At 33.2% G+C, this 26,339-nt stretch overlaps 1 protein-coding gene across 2 annotated transcripts in view; it reads right to left on the bottom strand.

The window, feature by feature from the left end:
• The window catches only part of LOC110025585 (pumilio homolog 5), a 55,617-nt gene that overhangs the window by 12,511 nt on the left and 16,767 nt on the right, over window positions 1-26,339 (bottom strand). The gene's annotated exons all lie outside the window — the stretch shown is intronic.

Here is a 26,339-nt window from a genome sequence, read left to right as displayed (position 1 = left end):
CATAGTAAATCTGTCCAATATAAATCTAAACTGATTATGAGAAATCGTTATAACACAACAGAATTTATGTTCAATTACCCTCTCCCATTATTTTAAAGTATGATACATCAACATAATTGCTCTATAATTTGCAGATAGAGATGCCACCATTTGGAGAGATGCATCCCTTCGGATCAAACATATCGATATCATTCAATTGTCTCTTCATTCAAACGATCGAACCAAAAGTGAACGAGCCACAAAGCGGGAGAGATCGAGAGAGAAGTTATCGTTCCCTAGCCGAAGAAGGAAGAAGAAGACTCGGGAAGAAGTGTGCAGGAAGATGTGGGCCTGATCTGTGTTGAGGCTAGGACAAAGGAGAAGGAGAAGGAGAAGGAGAGTTTGGAGTCTCATACCTGAGATACGGCACCAAGCTCAAGTCGACCAGTCAAGGAGGAAGGGCTGAGACAGCGGCTTCGAGCATTGCCGCCGTGCGAAGGTTCGACATTGTGGTCACACTGAAGGAAGAGTAAAAAAGGTATCGTGCCCTCGTGTGTGTAGAAGAAGAGAAGCGGACTCGAGCTCCTTTGTGTTGAAGCTATACTGCGAAGAGGGAAGAAGCAAGGAAAACCAAGAGGTCTCCCTGCTGATCTCTGCATGCAGGTAGAAGTCGGGCCCTATTCGAAAGGCTTTGGCTTTGTGTTTTCGTCGATCAAGAGGAAGGAAGTTTGTGAGCCTGGCATGTAACAAAATGCTCCCTATTGCTGTTGAGCTCGAGCAAGGGTTAGGGCAGGCATAAGGTAAGGTAAAGTGTTATATTTAATTAAATTAATTAATATATTATTTTTTATGTATGTAATTGATTATGAGTTTAATTAAATAGGTTCTAATAGAAAATTATTTGAATTAGGATGGAAGTTATTTAAATTCCAAATTTTAAGGGAGTAACACAAATGTCATGTAAGAGAGAGAACAAAAATTGTCGGATGCCCGAAAGATTTTAAGTTATGTTAGATGTTTATTAAATTAGTTAATAAATCTATTATTTGTGTGAGGGTAATATTTAATTAATTAATGTGAAGTTTTATTGAAGCAAAGCTTTAAATATAGAGATTGCAGCTTTAAGGAGAGATTTATGAAGCAAGCTAGTAAGGGGAAGAGATCCACGTGAAAGACTGTAACGTAAATGTTAAAGCTAATATTACTAATGCAATTAATGGCGTAATTAGTTAAACTAATTAATGTTATTAAGTTTATTTAGATTGAGAGGTGTGAAGAATTCGATAAATCATTTAGATTTGAGGACGACAAGGATCCTAAAAATAGAAGAGGTATGCGTGTTAATAATTATTATATATTTAAATAAGAATTTATTTAGGATGTAATCTTTATAGTTATATGCACATCTAATGGGTTTAGGAGCTAAGAAGTGAAGTGAAGGGTTAAATTACCTCAAGGGTCTCTTAAGGCTAATGTGAGTAATTAATTTCTTATATGTATTAATTTACAATTTATTAAATAAAGAGTTTCTTTAATGCTTTAGAAAATTATTTTATGATTGTATGCATGTTGTAGCTTAAAAATAAAGGAAATGGACAAGAAAAGAGAAAAGAGAAAAAGGAAAATGAATGCTTAATATATTTAAAGAAGGTAATTTAAAAAAAATGAAAGGATAAATAAATATTTAAGTCGTACAGGATTACCCCCAGATGGCACTCGGATAGGATGTAATATACACGTGCATGTTAAAGGAAATGGTAAATGTGTACCTTCAAATATAATTTGAAAATACCTTCGAGTACAATTTATGGGTGTCTTCAAACACATTTTTTATGGTGTCTTCGGACACATTTTTTAGGATACCTTCAAGTATGACGACAATCCTATTATGACATTTAAAAGGATTAAAAATGATAAATATTTAAAGCGGAATGAGAATTGATATATTTAAAGTCTTAATGAAATTCACTTGTATTTTTTGTCATTCATGCATAGCATAGCATAAAAATTTAATGTATATTTAATTATAATTACTCACTAAGTTATGCTTATGGTTACAATTAAAATTTTCTTTCCGGATAAGAACAATTTTAGATTGATATACCTGATAGGAGTGACTTGGTCTACAGAAGAAAGATTATTGCTGCTAGGCATTTTGATGATGATAGTTTCTTTTTATTGTTTCTTTCAGATGTTGATTATTGTTCAGCTCTAGATTGAGATGTTTGTGGTTGTCGTTGCTAAATGATTTATAATTTAATGCACTTAGTGGATTAGTGACTCTTTTATATGTATTGAAAGTTTTAAAAATATAGATAACTAGATAGATGTTAATATCGTTCGATCGCAGTATCCGCCTTAGTTAATTTTAAGCACGGGGACGACTCATGACAACACACTCTCATAATTCTAAAATATGACACATTAACTTAATTTCTCTACAATTTACACAGTCGAATGCATCCCCTTTATTCTTAAAAATGGGCACCAAAATACTCTTCCTCCACTCCTTAAGCATATTTTTGGCTTTTAAAATAATATTAAAGAGTTTAGTAAGTCGAGAAACTCTCAAATATCCTAAAAATGTTCGCACTTCAATTGAGGTTTCATCAGGTTTTGCTGATTATCCACACTTGATTTTCTTTAAAGTCTCGTCAATTTCTTTTTTAATAATACGACGGTAAAAATAAAATGTTCTAGTATTATTAACGATATTAAGATAATTAAGATGAATTGTGTTTTTAGAAATTTCATTAAAAATTTCATCAAAATAGCTCACCAACCAATGTTGAATATCTTTTTCTAAGAAAAATATTTTTTTATTTTCATCTTTAATAAACTTAAATTAAGTCTTTTCTTTTATTTTTTCTTTGTATGGCTAGTTTACACAAATATTTTTCACCCACTTTAGTCTCTAATCTATTATAAAGACCACTAAAAACAGAATTTTTAGCATAAAAAATTGTTCTCTTAGACTCTCCATGGGTCACCTTATATTTTTCTCAATTTTTAAATGTTTACACTTAAAATGATTTTTTATAACACAACTTCTTATATTTTATCTTTTATTACACATTATTATTTCATCACCAACTATTTTTATTTATAAAAATTCTTCCATTAGATTCTCCTAGTATATCTTTTGACACTTGTTTAATAATGTTTGTTACTTTATCCCACAAAGAATTAGCTTCTTCATGAACATCTCAAATCGTGAAATTTTAAATTTTACTCATAAAATAATTTTATTTGTATCTTTTAGGTGTTTTATTTAATTCTATGACAACATTTTGTTGTATTCTTTATTTTACAACTCCTGGTCTTACAATCTACAAATAATAATCGATGTTGAGTAATTATATTTTCACTTGAAAACACCCCTTACAATCTGTACATTCTCGATGATCTTTTTTTTTCTTATAAGAAAATAATCATGTGTTTTATTAGATCGATTCTTATAAATAATAATATGTTCATCTCTTTTCTCATATAAAGTATTAGTAATGATAAAATTATACACTAAAGCAAAATCTAATATGATTTTAGTTTATTAATCATTCCAAAATCATAATTACCATGAATATTTTTAAAATTTACCACTCTACCAATATGTCATTTAAATCTCCAATAATTGTTTTTTTCTTCAAGAGATATTTGTTCTAATTCTTCTAAGTCATTCCAGAATTTTTCTTTTAAACCTATATCTAAATATATTTGAAGAACATAAACACTTATAACATTAAAAATCTTAGTATCAATAATAATCTTTAAAGCTATAATTTTATCTTTAATTCTATTAATTTTTACAACACTATCTTTCAAATTCTTATCTATAATTACACTTGACCATTTCTAGTGTGACATCTATCTGAATGCTAAAGTTTAAAACATAAACTATCAATCTCCTTTTTCTTTAGTTTTTTAAATGCATAAAATCATAAACTATCAATCTCCTATCTGAATGACAGTGCACCTCTCCACCTCCGTGAGAGAGCCCACAGTTCAGCATCGCTCTCTCTGCCAGCTTCCCAAAGGTGATTCCAGTGCTTCGGGCCCATTTGGCGCAGCAGAACAGTTTTGGAGCATTTTCAAAATGTCGACATTAGTGTTTGTTTTCTCCTTCTTCGTTGCTTTGCGGGATAACCTTGTATTCTTTTGTATTACATGCCACTCACAAGTTCGACTCTGCGTCCTGCGTTCGGAGAAAATTGTTTACGGCTCTGCCCTCCCCGCATCCCGCATGCTGTGTTATTTGATGCGAATTTTTTTATGCGTTATAAATGTTTTTCAACATCACAACACCACAACACCACAACACACAAGACAGCTATACTCAAAAATATGTTGATTAGGCACAATAAAATTTACTTCAACATAATAAATTTTCTCATTTAAAATATCTAAAATTGTCACTCCTAGTGAATTAAAGTGTACTTTCAATTTCAAATCGTCACTAGGTTGCAAACGCAAGTATACATATCGCTCAAGAAAAAATAAAGGGCTCTATAAAGGGCTCTAATGGAGTCCTACGTATCGATCCCACAGTGAGGTGAAAATTTGTCAAGGACATCACGCAAAAGCACAATATTTATAGTATAAAACTTGAGTAAAAAAACAGGTTGAAATTTGTTTAATACCACTAAATAAACTACATTTACTGCATTAATCTCTAAACTTTAAAGTTAAATTTACTAAAGCTAAACTAGAATTTGTGACGAAAAGTTCAAATTTAAGAAACTATTCTTCCCCTCACAACTAGATTATAATCAGTGAATTATCAAATTAAAGAAAATTGTATTGTGTCAAATATAAGCAATTATATTTTTTATTCTTTTTACAATCAATAAAGAACATTGGCTAACCCAGAGTTTAATTCCTAAATTCGCGATTAAGCTGAGAAGGTACTGACTCTCACTCCAGAGTTCCAACATTCCCCTCGCCTGAGAGCTAACATCTCACTTTAGTTTCCAAACGACTGGACTAAATTGGGGATTTCAGTCTGTAACCCTAAAATTTCCAATTCTACTATCATCAATGAATATTTCTCTATTTATTTGCAATCAGCCCTATTGACTACATTCTCATCCATAAAATAGAATGTGATTCTTACTTGGTTATAAAAAGCATAGTCTTATCGGATCGTATGTTTCACAACAAATTTTAACAATTCAATTGGTCAGATCAAAAAGTAAATCAAGTTCAAAATTTAAATCATCACAATTATGAAATTAAAATATTGCACAACAATCTTGATTCTTCACATGACCATTTCTTTTTGTAGAGAGAAGGATAAATAAATCTACAAAAAATTCATGAGAAAGATACAACAAAACATTAATTTTTATATATAAAAATAAGTTTACAAGATAAGAAAAAAAGTAAAACAACTTAACTTAATCTTTTTCCCAAACAAATCCATTGAAGTTTCTTCGAATCTCTCTCTCTTTACAATAACACTCAAATCTCTCTTAAAAATGTAAGGAAGAATAAATCTCTCACTTTCCCTCTCCTCTTACAACTCTTAGAAACACTTACCACTCTCCTACACTCTTGATACTCACGCCCCTCACACACTTTTCTGACATAAAAACACTCTTTTATAATGTAGGGACAAATTTCCCAAGAGTTTCTATAGGCACCTATTCAAAATCCGTCCAAATTCAATGCATTTGTGAAATTAATCGTCTTTGGCGCCTAGGCATGTTCTTTTCTGTATTCTAGCGCGTAGGCGCCAATTTTGGCGTCTAGGCGTCAGTTCAATTTTTTTGAAAACACTGTTTCTGACTCCAAATTTCGTCTTTTTTTGCATCCTTTAAGCTCCAAATTCCAAGACTTACTATACCTGCAATAAAACATGAAAATATATTTCTTTAAAGTACAATATCACCAAATATAAGCCTTAAATATATATGAAAAATTGAATATTATTTTGATATATCAAAATCCCTCAAACTTAACTGTTACATATTCTTAAGTAACTCTTTTACTATATAAAAAGTATGTCTTAAAGTAATGAGCATCACTTAAAAATTTCTATATTTTTTGTTTTATAATGACAATAGTAAGACTTTAGAAATTTTTTTAATAACTTAAGTTAAAACTAAAAATATAAGAATATCTAGCACTTAAGTCTAAGAGTTTTGGTTTCCTATTTATTTCAAAAATAATTGTAATTCATCATTTAATGATGCTTAGAAAAACTATATGAAAAAGAACTTCATGAAAACATCATTAGTAAAGACGCTAATACTTTAATATAAATTTAGAAATGTATTTAAGTCTTTTTCTTTTAAATTGATTCAAGTGAAATTAATTTTTTATTAGACATCTCCTCAAGCTTCTCCTCGCATATAGTTTTTTTTTTTCTTTTGATTTTCTCTTTCTTCTTTCTTTTTTTCTTTTAGAATCATTTTCAATCCTGTTTTATCTTCTTTTTCATGTGACGATTACTATATTTGGATATTCTTTAATGATTTTAAACTTCACTATCCTCTTTTTAAAGTAAAAAATTTTATACATTTCTTACTTATAAATACATATTAGCTTTGAAAAAGATTTTTGATGTTTCAATCCTTTCTTTTTATATAACTCTAACACTCACTTAATCTTTTAAAAATATAATTTCCTTTACTTTAAATAGTACATGCATAACATTTTACTCTTATACTAAATATCTTAACTTTTAGAACTAAACTTCATTATTAAAGATTTTACGTAAATCTAAAATCATATTTATAAAATCAAAAATTTAGTTATCTTCAAGTTCGTCTCTGATACTAAAAGTTATGTTAAAAAATAATTTTAAAATATAGTTTATTCAGAACAAATAAAGTTTATTTTTTTTAAGAAAAAAAAATTTTTCCCCCCAAACTTAAATTTTTAATAGGTAAAGCATTTAATGCAAAGATGAAGGCAAAAAGAAAACATTATATGCATTTAAATAGAACTAAACTATAGAGGACTTTGGACTCGAAACTTTACAAGTACCAATTAAAAAGAACAGGGTATAAACATTATGTAAAATATGATATATCAAAAAGATTTGTGAAGTAAATGAGAGTTCTAAACATAAGCAAAATATTGGAAAAACAAACAATACTGAAATAAAAACAATCTACATCTAAAAAGTTCAACACCAGATTAAAACACACATCATTTAGAAATAAAGTTCACTGAATAACATCGACATGAAAATAAAATCAAACTACATAAAACAAACATATCATCCTCATCATCATCTTCATCCTCTTCTTCAAATTCTACTTCATGCTCATAAGGTGTAAAGCGGAGGCAAGTAGGAAATTCTACATTATGATCAATGTGAGTTTTGAATAATCCTTTTCTCATATGAATACATAGATAATTCACCTATAAATAGGCGAGTACAGGAAATAGAAAGAGAAAAAAAAATCTTCCTACAATTAATTAATTCCTATAATTACGGAATAAACATAAATACCTATAATTAAGGAATTATCTTTTTTATACTATGACTAAATATAGCAAGTACAAAATAGAATTAAAGTAAATAATAAGTAAATAATAATGAGCGTAATTTCCACACTCCCCCTCAAGGTGGGTTGTACAGATTGTACATGTCCAACTTGTTGGTTAGCTCATCGAAACTTGACTTAGGGAGAGACTTGGTGAGAATGTCTGTGGTTTGGTCTCTAGGAGTATAGACCAATTCAATGATTTCATTGTCCACCTTCTCTGAAATGAAGTTTCGATCAATCTCAATGTATTTCGTTTGGTCATGATGAACAGGATTCTTTGCGATATAGATTGCTGCGTGATTGTCACAGAACATCTTGATAGAATTTTCTCCCATAATTCTAAGCTCCTTGAGAAATCTTTTGATCCACATTCTTTCACAGATACCAAGCGTCGGTGCTCTGTATTCTGCTTCTGCACTACTCCGAGATACCACCGATTGCTTCTTGCTTCTTCATGTCACTAGATTGCCGCATACATAAGAGCAATACCCAGAGGTTGATCGTCGGGTGGATATATCTCCTACCCAGTCAGCATTAGCAAAGACTTCTACCTTTTGACTATCATTCCTTTTGAATAATAATCATTTCCCTGGTGTCATATTTAAGTATCTTAACATACGGTTGACAGCTCCCATATGTTCCTCAGTAAGACAGTTCATGAATTGACTTACTATACTTACTGAAAAGCTCATGTCTGGTCTGGTGTGGGATAAGTAAATAAGTCTTCCAACAAGCCGTTGATATCGTCATTTGTCGACTGATAAACTATCATTCTCCATTCCAATCTTTTTATACGGGTCTATTGGAGTATCTATTGGTTTGCATCCAATCATACCCATCTCTTTCAATAGGTCCAATGTGCACTTTCTTTGAGTTACGGCTATCCCCATTTTGGATCTTGCAACTTCTATTCCCAAGAAGAACTTCAAGTCTCCGAGGTCCTTGATTTCGAATTCATTGACTAGAAACTTCTTCAGCTTTGTCAATTCTTCAGCGTGATCACCAGTAAGAATGATGTCATCAATATACACAATAAGTACAGCAATCTTCTTCTCGGATCTTTTTGTGAATATTGTATGATCATTCTGGCTTTGAGTATAACGCACTTGATTACTGAATTGGTGAATCGGGCAAACCAAACACAGGGAGATTGTTTGAGACCATACAGAGATTTCTGGAGCTTGCATACTTTGCCACTAGGGAAGGACCCTTCAAGACCAGGCGGTAAATTCATGTATACATCCTCTTCAAGGTCTCCATTAAGGAATGAATTTTGACATCAAGTTGCATAAGGGGCCAGTTTCGATTTGTTGCAATGGAGAGTAGGATTCTAATGGAGTTCAGTTTGGCTACTGGGCGAATGTCTCTTGGTAGTCAATTCCGTATGACTGAGTATAACCTTTTGCAACCAGTCGGGCTTTTAACCGATCTATTCTTCCGTTTGCCTTACATTTGATTGTAAATAACCACCTGCATTCTACTGGTCTCGTATCCTTGGGCAAATCAGACACAATTCACATTCCACCCTTTTCTAGTGCAGCAACTTCTTCATTCACAGTTTTTCTCCATTCCGGGTGTGAGAGAGCTTCTTGAATAGAATTCGGAGCCTTTATGTTGTCAATAGCAGTAACAAATGCATGATAGGGAGGAGATAACCTCTCATATGAAACAAATCGGGCAATAGGATGTTGAGTGCAAGGAACATCAGAATCATCTTTCACAGGCGGGGTAAGCTCATAATCACTAGTGTCTATAGATTTCATACCTGAGTGAGTTTCAGAGAGTTTTGGAGCCGGATTAGATTCTTGGACAGCAGCTGGAAGCGGTGTTAGGTTGTCTATTCTTTCAGTAGTTATGTTTCGTCTTGTATAGACCTGAAGTTCCTGAGGAGTGGGTTGTGTAGACTGAGGAGGTTGAATAGGAGATGGAGGTTTGACAGTCGGTTTTGACGGTCGGTGAGGGACCCGTGTCAGTTGGTAAAGGAACACAGGGCTGTTGTTCACTACAACTACTCTCCCCCTGAAAACTCTCCCCCTGAATGACAGACTCTTCGTAGTATAATTGATGCTCAAAAAAGGTGAAATCCATAGAATTATAGACCTTTTTAGTTGAAGGACAATAACACTTGTAGTCTTTCTTGTTGGTCGAATACCCTATAAATATGCATTTAACAGATTTGGGGTATAATTTACTACGGTGTTGTTTGTGAATATGAATAAAGACGGAGCAACCAAATAGTTTGGTAGGGACAACTAAAGAGATTGTACAGGTATTTTGAAAGGAGCGAAGGAGGACATCAATTGGACTACGGAAACCCAGAATACGAGAGGGCATCTGATTTATGAGGTAGGTAGCGGTCAATGTTGCCTCGCCCCAATAATATTTAGGGATCGATGTGGTAAACATGAGACAGCGGGCTACCTCCAACAAGTGAAGATTTTTCCGCTCGGCAACCCCATTTTGTTGGGGATTATCAACACACATGCCAAGGTGAAGGATGCCATGTTGAGTAAAAAAAGTTCCTAGGGAGGTGTTGAAAAAATCTCGTGCAATATCTGTTTTAAGAGCCTGGATTTTTTTGTCAAATTGAGTATCATTTGATAGAATGCACAAAATATTGGTCCTACCTCGGATTTGTCACGCATAAGATAGATCCATGTCACCCGTGTATGATCATCAATAAAGGACACGAACCATTGGGCCCCAACCATTGGGCCCCAAAAATATTTTTTCACGAGGACTCCAGAAGTCACTATGGATCAAAGAAAAGGGACGAGTGGGTCTGTATGATAACGAAAAAATGAAGTACGAGTGTGTTTGGCAAGTTGACAAAATTCACAATTAAAAGAGGTAAGATTTTTATTAATAAATAAATGAGGAAACAGTTTCCCAATGTACATAAAATTGGGATGACCTAAACGATAATGAAGTAACATGATTTCACTATCATTATTAACGTTGGAATGGAATACAAATGTACTAAGCAGATTTAAGCAAGACAAACTTAATACTGGAATATAATCGGTGGGTGAGACTAGACTGACAGAGAATTTAGTGAGAAGATAGAGACCACTGCGCAACTCAACACTACCAATCATCCTCCCCGACTTCAAATCCTGAAATTCACAAACATATGGAAAAAATTTAGCAACACAATGAATCATGAGTGATTTTACTAATAGAGATCAGATTACAATCCAAAGTAGGAACATGAAACACAGAAGTGAGGAATAAATCTGGAGAGATGCGGACAGCACCAAGACCAGCAACTTTCGAGACCGATCCATCAGCAATCCAAACAGTGAGGGTTGGATTACACGGCAGGTAATCCATTAATAAGGAGATATCCCCGGTCATATGAACGAAGGCACCTGAGTCAACAATCCAGGGGCAAGAAGAGGTTGAATCCAAGATGAAAGCGGATGGGGAAATACCTTGATAGGTAACAAGGTCGGTGGCACCCGATGCCACACTAATAGGCTGGACTGGTGACAGCTAAACGAGCATCTTCTGGAGGGCATGAATCTGTTCTTCGTTGAATGGGCTCGTTCCTGGTGAGGCTTCGGTGGTGATGGTGGCAGCTGCCCGATGATCCCGTTTGGGTTTCCCATTGGCGTGTTTGCCATGAATCCGCCAACACGTATCCCGAGTATGGCCAGAACGGCAGCAGTGGTCACACCAATGGCGGCCCTGGCGTTGGCAGTTGTTTGTGGATGCGATTTGAACAACAAGTGCAGATCCGTCGAGGGTTGTAGTGGACAAGGAAGCACCTAGCATGACCTTTTGGCGACTCTCTTCGCAACGTATATCGGAGAAAACTTCACCAATTGTTGGAAGAGGTTTCGAATTCAAAATCCGTGAGCGAGTCTGGTCAAACTCAGATTTGAGGCCGAGAAGAAATTTGAAGGTGTGTTTCTGTTCTATGATTTGGCGAAATATGACAGTCTTCGAGACACTTCCAAGGGTACACCTCGAATGAATCTAGTTGCTGTCAATACACTTCGAGATCACCTTGATGAAAGTCATGAAGAATTGTCTCAATAGTAAATAGTTCGCTTGTATTGTCCGAACTAGAATAGGTCTCGGGCAGCATCCCAGATTTCCTTAGCCGTGCCATAGAGTAGAAAATTTTCGCCAATATCAAGTGTCATCGAGTTAATAAGCCAAGCCATAACCATATTATTCTCGGATTTCCAAGTCTTGTATGAAGGATCTGTCATCATCGGAGCTGAAGCATCACCAGTGAGGTAGTCATCTTTGCCTTTGCCGCATACAAACATCATGACTGACTACGACCATATCAGGTAATTCTGGCCGGTGAGTTTATGGCTCGTGATGAGGACAGAATTATTGTCTGAATTGTTGGGCAATGGAGACCCAACCGCAAAGGGGTGGCTAGAAGTGACATCACTAGTGGAGGAGTTGGAGGCATGGCCGTACTTAATCATTGGAGAGTAGAGGATGCCAGTAGAATGATCAGAGATGAGGTTGCGCCGACGAGGAGCACGACTGGAACGGGCTGTGCTCGATCGCGGAAGAAGAGTCGGCGCTCAGGTGCGGGGTGCGGACAATCGTGGATCGCGGGAGAGGTGCGCACTAGAGATGCGTGTGCTCGGATGCGGTCGATCGGTACGATCGGGAGAGACGCTCGAACGCGGACGATAGGGACAGGCGCTCGGACGATCGGACGCGGAGGATCGGAGAGAGGAGCGATCGGACGATTGGATGAAGAGCGGCGCTCGGACGCGAACGATCGGAGCAGGCGCAAACTAGAGCAGCGCTCGGACAAAGACGATCGCGGGAGAGAAGGGCTGTGATCGAGCCGAGAGGGAGATTCTTCCCTTTGATGGCTTTGATACCATGTGAGTTTTGAATAATTATTTTCTCATATGAATACATAGATAATTCACCTATAAATAGGCGAGTACAGGAAATAGAAAGAGGAAAGAAATCTTCCTACAATTAAGTAATTCTTATAATTAGGGAATAAACATAAATACCTATAATTAGGGAATTACTCTTTTTATACTATGACTAAATATAACAAGTACTAAATAGAATTAAAGTAAATAATGAGGAGCATAATTCCACCCGCTCAAATACTTTGCCATAGCCTCATTATAAGCAAGCTCAATCCACTTTCCTTTGCATATACTCATCATTATGATAATTTCGAGCCTTCATAGTTCTCATGTGATTTCTGAGAGTCAAAATATCACCCTGCTGAATAAGTACTTGCTCCAAAACATTCTCTAAAAGAGTAGTGTGGGATGTAGAAGATCCAGAAGCTGAAGTAGAAGGTATATCACTGTCACGGCCCCTAGCTTGTTGTCCAGCATGCAACTCATGTATGAACACTGGCTTACTAATAGATTTAAGAGGTATTAATTCTTCAGATCTATCATACCCCACTCTTGATTGATCACATAAAATAAAAATTAAGGCTGATACCCTAAACCTCAAATAGTCCTACCTCTAGAAGAATTATGGGTATTCCGATAAATGACTATCAATGTTTATTGTTTTCATTTGTTGAATACAGAAATTTAAAGTAGCTCACCCTTTAGTAACTTCACTCAGATGATCTGTTGGAAGGAGTCGAACAGAAATAAAATAATATCAAGCTTTAGATTGAGCGTTTAACATAAAAGTAGAGAAGTTTACCTTATCATCATTCTTCATTTTCCAAACTCCTCTTCCATCGATCAGATACGTTATAACTTCATCTAGTGCAGAATCAGATGTATCAAATGTAGTATATTCACAATAAAATTCGTCCCTCAACCATATAGTCCATTTATCCTTTTGGGGTGAATTCAATATTTTTACCACGGACAAATACTTGATCATCCATAGCTCGTAGGGGGTTTGCATAGAATTCCTGGACTATCGGGACAACTACTACAGCCATGAAATAGCAAAAGGTTTCCCAATTTCTTGCCACAATTAATCCCTCAATAGGACTATCGAGATTGTAAAATGCTCGTTCCTAAATAAGTTTCCTTATAGTGAGTTGAGTATTACAATGATGTTGGGCTTTGATGTTCACAAATTTTCTGATGTCAGAAGCCTCATTTCCCTTCATCGTCCTAATTTTAGGAGCCATATGAGTTCTAAAAATTCAAAATATTGCACATAAATTTGCCATAAAGACAAAATAAACTCCTAAAATCAAAATCATTGCCAAGAAACTTCACACCATGAATTCTTCACTAAATTTTTTTTAAATCAATATTTTTTGGTTTTCACATATTGTAGCAGAAATCCATGGCGAAAATAAAAAATTTCTAGGATAAAATGAAGCTCTTACCGAGAGAAGATTAAATCCAAGAATTTCTAGCCCCAAAATCGTCTCAAATCCGAATATTTGGAAGCCCTAGTATGCTATTCGCCCATAGTCGCAAGGTAGAGACGATCCAAAGTAGAAAAATGGCAACACTGTTCATTTTCGCAATTTTAATGACAGTCGATTGGCGCCTAAGCGGCACGCCTAGGCGCCAACGCTTAAAATTTCATTTTTCAATTTTTTTTGTAAAAAGGGTTGTACACCAAAGCATTTCATCTTCTAATTAGTTTAAATTCACTTTAATTTTTATAATTAAGTAATTTACTAACATTAAATTTTCACAAATAACAAACAACTTCACATTTTTAGATATAAATCCAAACAATTACAAATAAGTATTTTAAAATCACAACATAAAACTCAGCATCGAAATCACACCAACAACACCCTAACGCTAAAAACTAAAAAATCAAATACTAATAGCAAGCACAATAAGTCCAATATCAAAAACTAAGGAAATCCAACATAACTAAACGCATATAAGCTCTTATAAACCAAAATTCCAAACTTCAGTTGCTACACATCATCATCTTCAGTGCTATCTTCTCTAATATTTCCCATGTTCCATCTTCATCCGTCAAGAATATAAAAACTTCATTCATATTATCTCTTATAGGGGCAAAGTTGGTATAATGACAAATATGAATGTTCTCGATCAAGAACAAATCATTAATTCTTGAAGGAGTAAAAGGTACCCACCTAACTCGAACATAGACAACTGTTTGATTTATCCCATGAAGATTTGCATAAAAATCCTTTCACAACAGGAATTACTACGCTCGCAATTGTGTAGCATAGTACTTCTCATCGCCTTGCACAATGATTTCTTCCACAATAGTACTAGGAGTACTGAATCCTCGATTCACGAAGCCCCTTTTCTTGATCAACCTCTTCTTCATAAGGACCTAGTCATGCAACATCTGCGCATCGAAACTAATGAACTTTCTCCGGTTATAAATCTCATATATAGAAGTTTCCTTAGAGTTGGAGGCCATAAAAACAAGATTAGTGCATCATCTCCCTCTCTAAAAATTTAATTTAACTCCAAATGCCATGTTTTAGGAGCTATATAAAAAAAATTCAACCAAAAACCGTCAATATAAGTTTCCGGGATGATTTTTCCAACTGCAGCGCCTAGGAGCCGGATCCTGGTGCTTAGGCGTCGAGCTTTCTAGAAAGTGACGCTAAGGCGCCAGCGCACTTTTTTGCACCGTTTCGCCTAAGTTCCAAAATAACTCTCATACCTTCCATAAAATTGAATAATTAAAACGTTTTTTGCATTTTCTTTAACATGTAAGTCTCCAAAACACATAGAATTTAATATCTTATATTACATAAAAACAAATTAAAACAATTACACACATAACTATGGATTGTCTCTTACAAAGCGCTTAGTTTAACGCATCAGTCGGATGTTCTCAATTTTTACTCTAGGTGACACGACATTAAAATCTCTTTAAAAATTGATATGTCCATTAAAATAATGGTTTTAACCTATGCCCATTAACTTTAAATATTTTTCTGATTTTTTTATTTTCAATATCCACAACTCCATATGGGTAGACTTATTTAACAGTGAAAGATCATAATCATCTAGACTTAAAATTTCTGGGAAATAATTTTAATCTTGTGTTATACAACAAAATATCTTGTTCAGATTCAAATTTATTTCTTATTATCTTCTGATCATGTCAAGTTTTTATTTTTTCCTTATAAATCTTAGCATTTTCATAAGATTTATTTCTGATTTATTCGAGCTTATTTAGTTGCAATAATCTTTCCTCATCAGCATCTTTTAAATTAAAATTAAATTCTTTAATAGCTCAATAAGTTTTATGTTTCAATTCTACTGATAAGTGACAAGTCTTTCCAAAAATAAATCTATATGGAAACATTCCCATATGAGTTTTATAAGTTGCTCCATAAGCCCATACTGCAGTATTTAATTTAACAGACTAATCCATTTGTTAAGATTTATAGTCTTTTCTAAGATTACTTTAATTTTACGGTTAGATATTTCTGCTAGACCACTAATCTGGGGATGAAAAGCAGTGGAGATCTTATGTTTTATATCATATTTTCCAACTAATTTTTCAATATTTTTATTCCTGAAATGAGATCTCTCATCTGTAATGATTACTCTAGGCATTTCATATTTGTAAAAATATTTTTCATTAAAAATATTGAAACACTCTGAGCATCACATCGAGCTAAAGCAACTGCTTCGATCCATTTGGGAACATAGTCTACTGCAATTAATATAGATAAATTTCCGAAAGAACGTACAAATTGTCTCATAAAATCCAATGCCCAAACATCAAATATTTCAACTTTTGATGTAAAATTTAGAGACATTTCATTCTTTTTGAAATATTTTCTACTCTCTGACATCGATCACATGTTTATATATAGGTATTAACATCTCTAAATAGAATAGGCCAATAAAATTCAGATTGTAAAATTTTATATTTTGTTCTGTCAATTTCAAAATGTCCTCAAATTCAGAATCATTATATTTTTGAATATTTTTTTTAGTTTCTTCATATGGTACACATCTTTGAATAACCTGATATTTACATTATTTATATAAATATGGGTCATTTCAAAAGTAAAATTTTGCAACAACAACAACAATAATGTCTTAATCCCACTATGTGGGGTCGGCTACATGAATCTGTTTTTCTCCATTGCGTCCTATTTATTTAATGTCAAACTTTTATTTAGTTCTAATAAATTAAGATCATTTTTATACAATAAGTCGAAGCCTTCCTAGGTCTACGTCTGCCTTTATTAACATAAGTTGAATCAAAGGCATCTAATTTCCTAATCAGATCATCAGATGGTCGACGCTTAATGTGACCAAACCATCTAAGACGATTTTCTCTACTTTTGTCCGTCACAGGAGCTACACCAACCCTATCACGAATATATTCGATTCGCATTTTGTCTCTAAGTGTAAAGCCACTCATCCACCTAATCATTCTCATCTCAACAACACTTAACTTAGTATTATGCTTCTCTTTTAAAGGCCAACATTCAGCACCATTGAGCATTGCAGGTCTCACCACCGTCTTATAATATTTTCCTTTCAGTCTAAGCGGCACTTTTCTATCACACAAAAGGCCCGAAGCATCCCTCCACTTCAACCAACCAACTTGAATTCTATTAATAACATCCCCATCTATATCACTATCGCTTTGAACAATATACCTGAAATTTATAAATCGTTCACACCTTTTAATAATTTGATCACCCAAAGTTACACTTCTGTCACTAGAGCTACTACTACTAAAATTACATTCAATTTATGCAGTTTTAGTTCTACTCAAATGAAGGCCTTTAGACTCCAATGTAGACCTCCATAATTCAAGTTGTTCCTGGACCTTTTCTCTCGTCTTATCCATGAGAAGGATATCATCAGCAAAAAAACATACACCAAGGTACATCCTTCTGTAAATGTCCAGTAAGACCATCCATAACTAAAGCAAAAAGATATAGGCTTAAAGCCAATCCCTGTCATGTAATCCAACAGAAATAGGAAAATATTTGGTCAATCCTCCTTCAGTTCGAACACAAGTAACAGTTCTAGCGTACATATCTTTAATGACTTGAATAGGAGTCATATCAACACCTTTCTTCTCAAGAACATCTTTAATGATTTTTTATGCGTTATAAATGCTTTTCAACACCACAACACACAAGACAACTATACTCCAAAATATACAAATTAGTTACAATAAAATTTATTTCATTATAATAAATTTTCTCCTTTAAAATATCTAAAGTTGTCACTCCTAGTGAATTAAGATGTACTTTCAGTTTCAAATCATCACTAGGTTGCAAATGCAAGTATATGTACCACTCAAGTAATAAATTACTCTAATGGAGTCCTAAGTATCGATCCCACAGGGATGTGAAAATTTGTTAAGGAAATCATTCAAAAGCACAATATTTAAACTATAGAAAACTTAAGTAAGAAAAAATGTTGAAATTTGTTTAATGTCACTAAAGAAACTACGTTTATTACACTAATCTCTAAACTTTAAAGTTAAATTTACTAAAACTAAACAAGGTTTTGTGACGAAGAATTCAAATTTAAGAAAGGATTGTTCCTCTTACAACGAGATTATAATCAATGAATTATCAAATTGAAGAAATTTGTATTGTGTTAAATATGAGCAATCATATTTTTTATCCATTTTACAAGCGATAAAAAACATTGACCAATCTAGTGTTTAGTTCCAAAATCTACGGTTAGACTGGGAAGATACTGGCTCTCACTCCAGAGTTCCCACATTCCCCTTGCCTGAAGGCTAACATCTCATTTTAGTTTCCAAACGCATGGAACAAATTTGGGATTTTAGTCTGTCACCCTAAAATCTTCAATTCTACGCCAATCAATGAATATTTTCCTATTTATTTGCACTCAACCTCATGAACTACATTCTCATCCATGAAATCGAATGTGATTCTTACTTTGTTGTAGATGCATAACATTCTCGGATGTACGTGTCACAATAAATTTTAATAATTCCATTGGTCAGATCGAAAAGTAAAAAGAAGTTTGAAGCTTGAATCATTACAATTATGAAATTAAAATATTGCACACCAATCTTGATTGTTCACATGAAAAAGAAATCTGCTCAGAATTTATGAGAAAAATATAACAAACCATAAATTTTATATATAAAAATAAGTTTACAAAGCAAGAAAGAAAAGTAAAATAACTTAACTCGATCTCTTCCCCAAGCAAATCCCTTGAAGTTCTTTTGAATCTTCTCTCTATACAATAACACTTAAATCTCTCTTAAAAATGTAAAGAAGAAGAAATCTCATTTTCTCTCTCCTCTTACAACTCTTAGAGACACTTACCACACTCTCCTACACTCTTGATACTCACGCCCCCCTCACACACATTTTTCTAACATAAAAACATTCTTTTATAATGTAAGGACGAATTTTCAAAGAGTCTCCATAGGCACCTCTTCAAAATCCGTCCAAATTCAATACATTTGTGAAAACAACTGTCTCTGGAGCTAAGTGTCGAAATCTGACGCCTAGGCATCATCTTCTCTGTATTATGGCGTTTAAACGCCAGTTCTAGCACCTAGGCGTCAGTTCAATTTTTTTGAAAACGCCACTTTTGACACCAAATTGTCCTTTTTGCATCCTTTATAGTCCAAATGCCTAGACTTAGCATACCTGAAATAAAGCATCAAAATACATTTCTTTAAAGTGCAATATCACCAAATATAAACCTTAAATATACATGAAAAATTGAATATTATTTTGGTGTATCATTATTTGCGATGTTATTCGCGTCTTTCGCCAGTTGTTGATTCACGGTATTTTACGGTGTAATTTACGGTAGTATTCAAGTGTTATTGCAGTGTTATTCGTGACTTTTGTTAGTTGTTGAATTGCGGTATTTTGCGGTATTATTAGCGTCAGTATTCAAGTGTTATTGTTGTGTTATTCGCGTTATTATTCGTGTCTTTTGTCAGCAGTTAATTTGTGGTGTTCTGCGGTGTTATTTTGCGGTAATATTCAGGTGTTATTGTAGTGTTGTTCGCGTTATTTTTTAGTGTTATTGGTGAGTTTCACAACGTTATTCGAACCATCTACTTGAATTGGTGTTCTTTGAATTAATTTTATACTAAAAATGATTGTTTTTAATCAAAACAATATATATATGTTCATTGTTTATTATTTTTATAATTATGCTAAAACTTTTGATGGAAGATTTGCATACATAGCACTCAATTTTTATATATTTACTTATCAAACACCTAAATTTTAAATTTTACATACCTACCACCTTATTTATGCATGGTAAGATATATTTGGCTTTTTGAAAAATAAAATGATAATATAAAGTTTAAAAATTATTAATCAAACAGATAAATTAATTTACTAAATGGTATTTATCCAAGAAAATAAGTTAATTTAATTTATTATATAGTATTTATTCAAGATAATATTTATGGTGTGTAAATTCTTTTTATTGGTAAGCTAATAACCTTTTTGTTTAAGGAAATAAAGTACCAGATTTTTTCATAAAAAATAATAGATTTATTAAAGCATTTGAAATAATATCATGTCAAAATTAATAAATTATGATTACTCTAAAAACATAATAACATATATTAGCAGATTTATTGCAACTATGACAGTTATGTCGTAAACAGCAATCCTGCACAGGAGCAGAATAATCATTTATCCAAAAAAAAACTGCAAATCAACTCTTTTTCAGACACATAAATCAAACAGACAACCAGTTTATCTGGATCAGCTGCTAATCAACAGCTCATCTCGATCAGTTGTTTATCAGCAGATTATCAATAATCTGCAGCAGCCCCAAACATACCCATAATCTCTTTTCTATAGTGACTTTCATTTGTTAAATATTAGTTACAAAAAATTAATATAGAAAAATTTAATTTTCAGTGTCCATCTATATCCATCTTGGTTAATTTCATTCCCTAGACCGAGTCGTGATACCAATTCTCTGCTTTAATCAAATATTTCATTCTCTTAAACAATTGTGCATGCAGATTTGAATTACCTTTAAGTACTTATCCACAAGAACTGTCTCATTCACACCAAGCTGTAGTTTAGAATCCTGAATCAACTGTGTTATCGTCACCTTCATCTAAGTCGAGGCATTCATTTTCACAATTATAGCAAGCGGTACTTCTTCATTTTTTAATAGACACTCTTCGATAATCTCGGGAGCATCCATTTGCCTGAAGTAACATAAACTTTTTACTAGAGTTATTAAATTTTTCATTTAATTATTATTATTTGCTTTGTAATTATCATATTGGCACTTTTATCAAGATTGTACTAATTAATTATAAGTATTTCTCTATATCACTTTTGTCACGACTCATCTTGGGACTTGAAATTAACTAAGACGAGTACATACGATCGAACGATAAAAATTAAAATTTTTAATATTCATTTTATATAACTAAAATTTAGCAAATAAAAGAGCAACTACAGAAAAGAAATTAATCTTATTAAATCAATTATAAATTTATCTCATTTCATGTATAAATTTAGCTTAGGTCGGGTTATTCATAACTTCTATAAACTTTTCCTTTTCTATTGCTCGTCATTTGATAAAATGATTAAACATGTAATAATGATTTAAAACGCCAATAAGCTATAAATATCAGTAAATACACCTACTTCTATACCACAGTACTGTAACAAAAAAAAATAATATGCATGTTAGTTAAACTTTTAATAAATCAAATAAAAGCATTTGATAATTTAATTTATGAATATAACCTATCACAATATTTCATAACATTTAATATATTTTACTATATTAATAACATGTTCATATCATTTTATATCTATAAAATCATTATAGAAGCATCACTAAATTGTATCAACTTTATATCAATATAATTTTCTATTTACGTGCACAGGTACCTTAACGTTCCCTTATTAGTATCATAAAAAGGTGAGCTCCAAGGTAGTCAAGCATGCACATGCAATCAATCTTTTATCATTCATACGTTTATTTCATTCAAATTAATATATTTTGTATATATTTACATAATGCATAATAACATTATTTATAAAATATATATTCATCACAATGACACAACAAACATCTAAAAGAACAATTAAATCATAATAAAATTGTACAATCAGTGGATTTAGTTTAAGAAAAATAGAAGTTACTATAACTTAAAAGTAAAAGTATTCACCTAATATTCCCCACCACTTATTCTTTATGTTGCAACCCCTTCAACTAAATACCTATAATATAAGAAGTATTCATATTAAAACATCATATTATGACTTAAGAATATTTATCTATTTAGTTTCAGCTAGTTATAACAATCTTCAATTAGGGAACTTTCATACATTTATTAATATTTACTCATTATTTTATTTCACTCTGACATGCTGATAGCACACTCATAATTTGATGCATTGTCATATCATTTATTTATTTATTTATTTATTACTATTACTATTATTATTATTATTATTATTATTATTATTATTATTATTATTATTATTATTATTATTATTATTATTATTATTATTATTATTATTATTAATATAAAAAGTTCTAAATAAGTATGTTTATAGCTATAAGTCAAAATTTAGGATTTCAATATAAAATTCTTAATTTATTAAATGCTTAATTAGTCACCTTATGCTTCTAGCAACATTAAAATTATCTAATAAATATATACCAATCCACTTAAATCATAGCATCCCAAATTATAGTTAAATACAACTCCACAACAACAACAACAACAACAACAAAGCCTTAATCCCACTACGTGGGGTCTGCTACCTGAATCCTTTTTCTCCATTGCATCCTATTTATTGTCATATTTAAATATAACTCCAATTGAATAAAATAAATATACAAAAGAAACAAACCATAAACCCTGACCTCAAAAGATTTGATATTTCTTTTTGCCACCAGTAAACGCGCGCTAACAACTAGCTCACACTATGCTTTTGCTTTACGCTTGATGCTAACTCCCGAGCAATAAAGAACCCAATTTCTTGCCCTAAACCGCAAGATGTTGGCTTGAGAGAGAGCCTTCCCTCCTTCACTTGCTTCGTCGCTTCACGCGATGTCTCAATCATGCTCGAATCGACCTCAAACCCCTTCCTACATGCAAGGTGCACATTCCCCTTGCTACCTTGTTACTCTCTTCCCTATTGCTTCAATCGCAAGTTCTATAGCCCTTGTCAAGGCCTATCGCATCGATCAACGCCTATAATGCTCGCACAGGCTCTGATTGACCGCCTTCTTTCTTCTCCTCCGACGAACCCTCCTCAACAATCATATTCATGCTAAATCGCTTACACCTCCATCGCCATCTTCAAATGTGTTGCTCGGCCTTAAAGGTATGCTCGCAATTACGATTGGAGTGGATGTCACCCTCATCTTGTTCTCTCTTCCTCTCAATTACGTCTCTGCTTGTTCCAAGGATGTCAAAATCATTCTAGTTCAAAATGGAACTTTCGGTTATTCTTATAAAGGTGAAAAGTTTGCATCCCTTGCCACTCATTCGATAAGCTTCGTTGCAATAGTGACATTAAAAGGAAAAATATCGAGGGTTACACCTGAACTCACTTGCGCCACTATCTCGACTTCTCTTCTTGTCTTGCTCGTTTATATTTTCCATGCAAACCTATATCCAGTAATCTAATAACATGTCAATTATCATACTAGCATTACTTAAACGAACTCATAAATTCAAATGAAATAAAAAAATGCCAACTTCAATCATTTAGTACCAAGATTAAGTCAATATAGCCTTTAAGCATCCAGATGTCTTTATATAGTTTGATAATGTTCTTCAAGCTCTATGAAAGTTATCTACTGGGATTACAGATGTTTTCCTTCTTCCCATCTTCTCTTCCTACAATTTTTTATATAGTTTTGAAAATGTCCTTCAAGCCCTATGAAAGAGTCATCTACAAGCATTATAGATGTTCTCATTCTTCACTTCATCTCTTCCTACTCAAGATGGATTTTCCATTCATCGTCTCCTCTATGAGGTAGATTTTTCACTGGTCTCTCTTCGAGATGGATGCCATTAGCTCACTACAATTGATAGCTTTTAGTTCTTCATCCAACGACATTTCAACTTTTTTTAGTAGAGTTCCTTGTATTTCAAGGAAGTTGATGCATGCAAGTCAACCTAAAACCCAGGTTTGTAGTCCTTATTTGTCTTACTAAATTAATTATAAGTAATTTTAATGTCATTTATTATTTAGGATTGGTTGACACTATTTAATCTTTAAGAATTTTTTTAATAAGGAATGATTTTAGAAATAGAACCTAGAATCTTATAATTCATCAATTTAAAAAACTCATAATGAAATAAAAAACTACTTATTTTGGCTACCTCTCTAGAAACTCATTCTCTCATTTAGGGCTCCTCATTATTATCTTGAACTTTATCTTGTACCACTCTTCCATCGAGGCGGATCATTCAATGAATATCTTACCACTTGCTTTCTCTTCTTCCTTTCTATACCAACTATTTCTCTTCTCCAACAAATCAAAATATTAAAAGAAAAATCCCCTAGAATTGTATTAAAGAAAATCCACCACGATCTTTTTTCCAATTGAATTACTCATAGCAATTAATATCACAGGACAAAACTAGTCAATGAGTCCACTTGCAGTCTTACAGAGTTACTCTACCTTCCGAAAATCTTGCTTCCTCTTCATCTTCTTCGCATAGTCTGCCCACCTCTCACAATCTTCTCTACTTGCAGAATCACAATTTACCCATCTACTAGCTCATCCAAAAGCTTGTATGATACATCACTGATCATAGTAGGGCTCTTGTAACTTTTAAAACCATAGTTAAGGCTGTCTCTTGCACCTCTTGCACCTCTTGCACCTCCATCAACTCCCCATTTCCACTGCATCCACCCACTACCTCACAACCCGCTAATTGCTCAATGACTTCAGTCTAAACATCACTTACACTCACAAAATCGACCGCATCCACTCCTTCCCTCATCACAACTGCCTACTCCTGCACCCTCACTCTCTTCCACTTACCCTTCCAGGTTGGCTTAGCCATCTATGCCTTAAAAACAGACATCTATTACTCAAACAACATTTCCAACTGGAATCCTTGAAAACAACCCCTTGTAAATGCAAATGAAAGAAAAAGGTTAAGGTATTAATGAAAACCTCAGTTAAGTTTTATCCGTATCAATGAGCATAAAGAGCATAATACTTTCAAATTCATTCTAAAATTTTTAGTGTTCTTGAGGATCCACAAAAAGTTTAACTAATATTATTCATGCAAGTGTTCTTCCAATTCTGTTTCTTCTTAGAAGGGATGTTCCATCATTTCTTCCTTGTGGTGCTTTCTCATTTATCTCTCTTCATAAAGATGGATGTTGCTAACCCAATAACAGATTAGATGAATCTCATTTCTTCCTCTAACAGCGTTGCAACTCTCAAGAGTAGACTTCTTGGAAGCCCAAATGAATTGATGCAGTACAAGTCAATCGTAAGCCTTAATTTGTGTAACCCGTTTGCTTTTTAAGTAAATTCTCAATGTTTTTTACGTAATTTGTACAGATGTAGTACTTTGACATTGTGTTTTATTAGTCTAGATGCAGATTTTTCCAATGTTAGTTGAGAATATTCTTATAAATAAGGCTTGAAATCTTGTAACTTGGTCAGTTTAGAGAGTTCCTAATGAAATTGAGAAGATTTCAATCTCCCACCTAAAGTTAGTTCCAGATGCCATCCTCTCTAACTCAAGTATAAATGTTATTCTATGATGTCACCTCTAAATTTTATACCTCAAAGGTTATTTCTTGATGTCCTCTTCTCAACATGATGTCTTAATTTAAGGCAATTCAGCATTCATATAACGCAACCCCTTTGTTCTCTTAATCTGTCAGTACTCCTCCACAAAACTCTTCCTATACTCCAACTCAAAATATCAGAAAAAAAAAACCACCAAGATGTTTGTTTCTACAGCCTAGCCCCTCATCAAATCTATTCCAAATGCCTCTAAGATATTTAAGTGCTATTATTGAAAAAATCCTAGAAGTTATCCCCATAATAACACAAGTTGCTTCAGTAGAATAAACTACATACGCCATTGACACAAAAAAACAAGAGGAAAAAAGTGCAATGTGAGTTCAAACTATAGCCAGACTGTTGTAAAACAGGCTCTCATACCTGATTTTACCATGTCCTCACAAATAGAAAATCTAAATTTTTCTAAAGCTGTTTTAACGGCTAATGTTTGTTGAGGCATCATTTTAAATTGTTACAGATGTATATGTCTGTATGCCATCTTCCAGACCCAACGCAAGATGATAAATATGCTCTGAGAAACCTTGGCAGCTTGAGCCTTCATAAAACACAAAAACACACCACAGGGAAGACATTTGCGCTGTCCAGTCCTCACTATTTCAAGGAGATTCTTAAGGCCCCAAAACATAGAAAAGCTCTTTTTCATGCAAATCTAAAATGTCCAACTGATGCTGCTAATTCGAATCATTATCCACAATTCGTTAATAATGTTAGTACCCATCTTAAGTTACAAAACAAATATAACTATGTACAATTATAGTTGAGCATAAACTACAATCAGAAGTTTTTACAGCAATGGAAGAGCAGTTTAAGGTGCCTTTATATCACTATCCACAATAGGTTGATACTGTCAGTACCACTCTTAAGTTAAATAACAAATATCACAGTATATGCAATTATAGTTAAGAATTAATTACATTCAGGAGTTTTTGCAGCAATGTTGAAGCAGTCCAAGGAGTCTTTATATTTTGAATTCTTTTAATGGGGAAAGTTGAGACTTAGAATAGAATTTTCAAAATAACAAGAGAATTTGAAAAAATAGCCCTGTTAAGTTATGCAGATTATTGCACTCTGTTTCTTTGACAAATCAACAAATATAAAACAACACTCATACAATTTAGGGGAGAAAATTTTAAATAGCGTGCATAGCAATCATGTAGACAGTTTGTAA

This window comes from Phalaenopsis equestris, unplaced genomic scaffold, assembly GCF_001263595.1.
Source record: "Phalaenopsis equestris unplaced genomic scaffold, ASM126359v1 Scaffold000305, whole genome shotgun sequence".
Taxonomy (NCBI): domain Eukaryota; kingdom Viridiplantae; phylum Streptophyta; class Magnoliopsida; order Asparagales; family Orchidaceae; genus Phalaenopsis; species Phalaenopsis equestris.
The sequence above is the reverse complement of the archived record's forward strand: the minus strand, read 5'-3'. Positions and strand labels throughout refer to the sequence as shown.